General features: G+C 45.9%; 1 pseudogene; it reads left to right on the forward strand.

Moving 5' to 3' along the window:
• Window positions 1-250: 250 nt before the first annotated feature.
• LOC101131422 (small ribosomal subunit protein eS27-like) lies at window positions 251-754 on the forward strand (annotated as a pseudogene).
• Window positions 755-7,077: the final 6,323 nt, after the last annotated feature.

Here is a 7,077-nt window from a genome sequence, read left to right on the forward strand (position 1 = left end):
CTTACAGTAATGGTTTCCTTGGGGACCTTCTGGGAATGCTCAGCAGGTATATCCTGCCACCCTGTGAGCATAACACTAGAAACAAACTTGCTTTTTCCTGTTTGTGTCCCCTACTCTGCCCCACAGTTTCTCAGCATCCCCTGGACTGGGGACTGGAGGGCCACCCACACAAGGCATTTCTTACCATTCCAACACAAAAGCATTCCAGTTTGTGTTGTAGCAGAGACACAGATGAGGGTGAGCAGGTAGCCTCTGCGGTATTAGGGAGGTGACTCTTCTTAGGTCTGAATTTAAAAAGGGTCATTGGAGAGGTGCGGGGAGTAGGGATCTTCCAGTGTTCCTGGACTTTGGTTTGTGTGCTGGTGCTGCTGGGCAGATGAGCTTGAAGGATAGGAAATGGGTCCTTTCCGGCAGTGGCGACCTACCCACGAGAACATGCCTCTCGAAAGGGATCTCCTTCATCCCTCTCCAGGAGAGAAGAGGAAACAGAAGAAGAAACGCCTGGTGCAGAGTCCCGATTCCTACTTCATGGATATGACATGCCCAGGATGCTATAAAATCACCATGGTCTGTAGCCATGCACAAACGGTAGTTTTGTGTGTTGCCTGCTCCACTGTTCTCTGCCAGCCTACAGGAGGAAAAAGAAGGCTACAGAAGGATGTTCCTTCAGGAGGAAGCAGCACTCAAAGCGCTCTGAATCAAGATGAGTGGGAAACCATCTCAATAAACACATTTTGGATTAAAAAAAAAAAGGAAATGGGTAAGGGCATCTGTTCGGAGTCAGCCAACGCTGTGTAAGAAGTAGCTTGAGATAGGATCCATGTATTAGCATATTCATTCAGAATCTGAGGAGGAAGCATCTACCTCTTTTGGTCAGTAGCTTGTTTGTATCACAGTAACATGGGTTAGACTTAGACAAGTCCTCTTTCAGTGCAGGTGTATCTCAGCTGCAGCAGCTTCAGTCCACTTTGTTCACAACAGGGGCAACAAGTTCTTCTAGAGGTAGCCCTCACAGGACAATGCAGTTGTAAACTCATGATCCTCATAGTAAATTGAGGATCTCAGTGGTATTAAGGAAAAATGATCTTTAGAGCAACAGGCCCAGACTTCAGAATTAAGAGATTAGAGGATGTGGTTCCAGCTCTTTTTCTCTGGTACTACACACACAGAACATCACTCAGAGAATAAAAGAAGAATTTGCTTTATAGTTTTTAAAAAATCCTCTTGAGAAAGGCAGTGGGCAAATGATATTATGCAACTTGGCACAGGTATTTACCGAACATCTTCTACGTACTAGACACTGTCCTAGGTGCTGTAGTCCCAGCAGCTGCCTTTGTAAAGCTTGCATTCTAGAGATGAGTCATACAAGTAAATGAATGAATGAATGAGTCAATTAATGAATGAGTGAATGAATGAATAAACAATAGATAAATAAATGGTGTGTTCAGTTAGATGTTGTAAGTGCCACAGAGAAGGAAGGGTGATAGGGAGGGTGGGTACTATGGGGAAGAAGGTGAGATGAAATTATATATATATATATATATATTTTTTTTTTTTTTTTTTTGAGATGGAGTCTTGCTCTGTCACCCAGGCTGCAGTGCAGTGGCATGATCTCGGCTTACTGCAATCTCTGCCTCTTGGATTCAAGTGATTCTCCTGCCTCAGCCTCCCCAGTAGCTGGGATTACAGGCGTCCACCATCACTCCTGACTAATTTTTTGTATTTTTAATAGAGATGGGGTTTCGCCATGTTGGCCAGGCTGGTCTTGAACGCCTGACCTCAGGTGATCTGCCCACCTCTGCCCTTGAAAGTGTTGGGATTACAGGCGTGAGCCACCACACCTGACCTGAGATGCAATTTTAAATCAACAACATTCTCATGGGGAGGGTGATGTTTTAGCAAAGACTTGAAGGAGATGAGGTAAATGAGTCTACTCTATGATACAGAACTCTCATTTAAGCAGAATGTCTGCATCTCTTAAGTGCAATGATAATCAACGTTCATATTTTGACTTTCACTACTCTAAACCTGTAGGTCAAGTGGACTAGGGATGGATGGGGGCTCAGAAAATGGCAGTTTTTGAACAAACACCTCTATCAGATGAGAAGGCCGAGAGCTGAGGGTTTTCCCTGGCCACTCTTGGAGAAACACAGCTTTAAGATATATTGAAGAGCCTTTGAGAATGACAACAACAAAATTAAATTATAGTCCATGTGGTTTTAGCGTGCAGAGTATTTCACAGTGTTCTCATTCTTTGAAAATGCAATATTGGCCGGGCGCAGTGACTCACGCCTGTAATCCCAGCACTTTGGGAGGCCGAGGCGGGTGGATCACGAGGTCAGGAGTTCGAGACCACCTGGCCAACATGGTGAAACCCGGTCTCTACTAAAAATACAAAAATTAGCCTGGCGTGGTGGCACACGCCTGTAATCCCAGCTACTGGGGAGACTGAGGCAGGAGAATTGCTTGAACTCAGGAGACGGAGGTTGAAGTAAGCTAAGATTGCACCACTGCACTCCAGCCTGGGTGACAGAATGAGACTCCATCTCAGAAAAAAAAAGAACAAAAGAAAATGCAATATCCAAGCAAAGCCCTGAATTACCCGGAACTTCCCATTTCTTGTCCATGCAAGACAAGGAAAAATTTACTGTAAGCTGATTAAGAGCCATGCATTTATAATCAGTCCATTTTACAAACTTCCCCCACTTAAAAAAAAAAAATATATATATATACCTATATATATACTTTATTTTTTCTTTCTTTTTTTGAGGCAGGGTCTCACTCTGTTGCCCAGGCTGGAGCGCAGTGGCACGATGAGGGTTCACTGTAGCCTCAGCCTCCTGGGCTCAAGCAGTCTTCCCAATGCAGCCTCCCAAATAGCTGGGACTACACATGCACACCACCATGCCCAGCTAACTTTTGTTTCGTTTTGTTTTGCAGAACGGGGTCTAACTATGTTGCCCAGGCTGGTCTCAAGCTCCTGGACTCAAGCAATCCTCTGCCACCACGGCCTCCCAAAGTGCTGGGATTACAAATATAAGCCACTATGCCCGGCCTAAAAAGTAGACTTTATTTTTATTGAGGAGAAAGTACAGAGATTTCCCCATACCGCCTGACCCCACATGTGTGTAACCTTTCCCACTGTCAACATCCCCCACCAGAGTGGTACATTTGTTACAATTGGTGAACCTATACTTACACATTGTTATCACCCAGAGTCCATAGTTTAGAGTTCACTCTTGGTTTTATACATTCTATGGGTTTGGGCAAATGTATAAGGACATGTATCTCCCATTATACTGTCATACAGAGTAGTTTCACTGTCCTAAACGTTCTCTGTGCTCCACCTATTTGTTCTCCCCTCCCCCAACCCCTGACAACCCCTGATCTTTCACTCTCCATAGTTTTCTCTTTTCAAGAATGTTATATAGGCCGGACGCGGTGGCTCACGCCTGTAATCCCAGTACTTTGGGAGGCCGAGGCAGGCGGATCACGAGGTCAGGAGATCGAGCCCATCCTGGCTAACATGATGAAACCCCGTCTCTACTAAAAATACAAAAAATTAGCTGGGCGTGGTGGCGGGCGCTTTTAGTTCCAGCTACTCGGGAGGCTGAGGCAGGAGAGTGGCGTGAACCCAGGAGGCAGAGCTTGCAGTGAGCCAAGATCGCCCCGTTGCGCTCCAGCCTGGGCAACAGAGCGAGACTCCGTCTCAAAAAAAAAAAAGAACGTCGTATAGTTTGAATCATACAGTAGTAGCTGTTTCAGATTGGCTTCTTTCACTTAGTAACACACAGTTAAGATTCCTCTATGGTAGCTTTTTTTGTGTGTGGGTTTTATTTTTTTGTTTCTTGGGTTTTTTTGCTCGTTTGTTTTGTTTGTTTGTTTGTTTGAGACAAGGTTTCACTCTGTCGCCCAGGCTAGAGTGCAGTGGTATGTTCAGGCTCACTGCAGCCTCAACCTCTCAGGCTCAAGCAATCCTCCCACCTCAGCCTCCCGAACAGCTGGGACTACAGAATAGCTGGGACTACAGGCACACACCACCGCCCCTGGCTAATTTTTGTATTTTTTGTAGAGACAGGGTTGCACCATGTTGCCCAGGCTGGTCTGGAACTCCTAGCTTCAAGTGATCCACCTGCCTTAGCCTCTCAAAGTGCTGGGATTACAGGTGTGAGCCACCTCGCCTGACCCCCTCTATGTCTTTCCATAGCTTGATAGCTTGTCTGTTTTTAGTGCTGAATAATAGTCTGTGCTCTAGATGTACCACGGTTTATGCATCCCTTCACCTCCTGAAAGACATCTTGGTTGCCTTCAAGTTCTGGCAATTATGATTAAAGCTCAGGTTTTTGTGTGGACATAGGTCTTCAGTCCCCCACTTTTTTGTCCTAATTTTTCTCTCTTTTTTTTTCCTTCTCTCAGATTTCTGGACTCAACCAGAAGGCTATGAGCTGGAGTAATGAAAGCACTTGACTGAGAGTCCAAAGATCCATATGCTGGTCTTGGGACTACCACTGTTTCTGGTTGGGTGGTTCTAGGGATACACCACTTAGCCTTCTGAGCTTCCATTTACTTTCGGAGTTGCTGCAAGACTTAAGTGAGATCATGCATTTGAAAGCACCTTAGACACTCTAAAGCACTATGGGAAAGTAAAGGTAGTCCATCAAAAGCACTATGGGGGTGCCGGGTGTGCTGACTCACGCCTGTAATCCTAGCATTTTGGGAGGCTGAGGTGGACAGATCACTTGAGGTTAGGAGTTTGAGACCAGCCTGGCCAACATGGCAAAACCCTGTCTCTACGAAAAATACAAAAATTGACCAGGCGTGGTGGCACATGCCTGTAATCCCAGCTACTGGGGAGGCTGAGGTGGGAGAATCGCTTGAACCCAGGAGGCGGAGCACTCCCGCCTGGGCAACAGAGTCAGACTCCGAGCAATTATTGTGTCTCAGGCACTTTGCGTTGGGAAACTCATTCAATCCTTGCAACAGCTCTCTGAGGCAGGTCCCTATTTTACAGATCAGGAAATGAAAGCATTGAGAGGTCAACTTGCTAATAAAGATAAGATGGGTGGTAAGTGAGGGGGCTGAGATTTGAATTCAAGTCTGATACCAGAATTCCCATCATGCACTTCATCATGAACATAATTTTATATTATCTACCTATTTAATGCACACACAATGCACCTATTATTACAGATGGTTCTGGAATGTCTGTTATGCAGGAATGGGAGCTCTCTAAGGGAAAGTCCCTTAAACCTCTTTGCATTCTCCTCCACCACCCCTTATCCTCAGGACCATACCTTACACTAAGTACTCAATAGTTGGTTTTTGTTTGTTTGTTTGTTTTTGAGACAGGGTCTCACTCTGTCACTCAGGCTGGAATGCAGTGGCATGATCTCGGCTCACTGCAACCTCTGCCTCCTGGGCTCAAAGGATCCTCCCACCTCAGCCCCCCAAATAGCTGGGACTACAGGCTCAAGCCACCACACTCAGCTAGTTTTTGTATTTTTTATAGAGACAGAGTTTTGCTATGTTGCCCAGGCTGGTCTCAAATTCCTGAGCTCAAGTGATCTGCCCACCTCAGCCTCCCCAAGTGCTGGGATTACAGGCATGAGTCACCATGCCCGGCCTCACTAGTTGTGCTTGCCTAGAAACCATCACTGTGCTAGGGCTGGAGGATGAGATGGTGAATGAGACAGACAGTGATTCCTACTTTCACAGATGTGACAATCTGGAGACACAGTAGTTTTACATACATCTTTTTTGCCTAGGCTGGTCTTGAACTCCTGAGCTCAAGCGATATTCCCGCCTCAGCCTCCCAGAGTGCTGGGATTACATGCATGCGCCACCATGCCTGGCTGATATACATCTTTTTAACCAAGTCATTTGAATCACTGCAATAATTAAATGTAGTAGGTTCTATTAATGTGCTTGCCTTACAGATGATGAAGCTGAAACTCAAACATCTGAAGTGACATGCCCAAGGTCATGCAGCTGGCCAGTCTAAAAATCTAGCTCTACCTGACCCAAACATTATGCTACACTCTGTCTCCATTCCCCACCCCCTGACTTTCCCCGCTGCCCTGGCAGGGAGGGAATTAAATAAACTATTCTGCTTGCCCAGCTGAGAACACCCACAGTCTGTCCAGACCTGCTGACTCTCCCACTTTCTCACTTTCTCACTGTCGCTTCCAATGACAGCCAGGGCTGGTTTGATGTGTCGGTGAAAGGGGGGATGCTTCAGAGTTCTATGGTTTCAGCATCTGAAGTCACCTCTCTGCTGTAATTAACTCTGTGATTTAATCTGCTCAACTAATCATTCTACAATTCAGGGGCCAAAGACAAAGATGTTAAGAGGATGCCTCCTTTATGTTTTATTGTTTTTAATGTTTATTTTGGGAAACTGAAACTGTGGACCTGGAGAAGTGAAACCGCAGGTCTGTCAGTGCTGACGGTGGGGAAGGGGTGCAGGCTGCAGGCAGGGGCTTCTCTTACACTTAGGCCAGACCTAAAGGTGAAGGGCTGGCTAGAGGGGAGGTTCTCATCTCTGAGCCCCATCTGGAGAACAAAGCGCCTTCCCTAGAGCCCAGGTTTTCAGGGACCAGGGAAATAGTTTTTGGAGTTTGTGAACTTAGTGGAAAAAGTATTAGGGAGTTAGGAGCCTCGGGCTCCACCTCTGACCTTGAAGCAGGCTCTTCCCCTCTCTGAGCGCTAGTTTATTCATGTGCAAAATGGAAAGTGGCATATTATTCCAGAGATGGAAAATTGGTTTCAGTTTTTCTACTTGGCCTCCCAAATTACCTCCAAAATGACTGGTAGTGCCTAGGGCTGGGCAAGGATAGAAATCGGGTGATTGATTAGTGATGTCTGCCTTGGTGCATGCAGGTAGTCATGGAACAGTAGAAGGCGTGCTATAGCGTTGCCTTCTCTGGACTAGATGATCACTACATCTTTTCCAGTTTTGGTCTTCTAGAGACCTTACAACAAGAAGGGCAAGGATTAAGAGCTATGCAGCATCCCCAGGAGTCAGACAACCAAGGGAGGAACCATCAAAGTGACAATTTTATTAATAATGATAATACA

The sequence above is a fragment of the Gorilla gorilla genome, chromosome 10 (assembly GCF_029281585.2).
Source record: "Gorilla gorilla gorilla isolate KB3781 chromosome 10, NHGRI_mGorGor1-v2.1_pri, whole genome shotgun sequence".
NCBI lineage: Eukaryota > Metazoa > Chordata > Mammalia > Primates > Hominidae > Gorilla > Gorilla gorilla.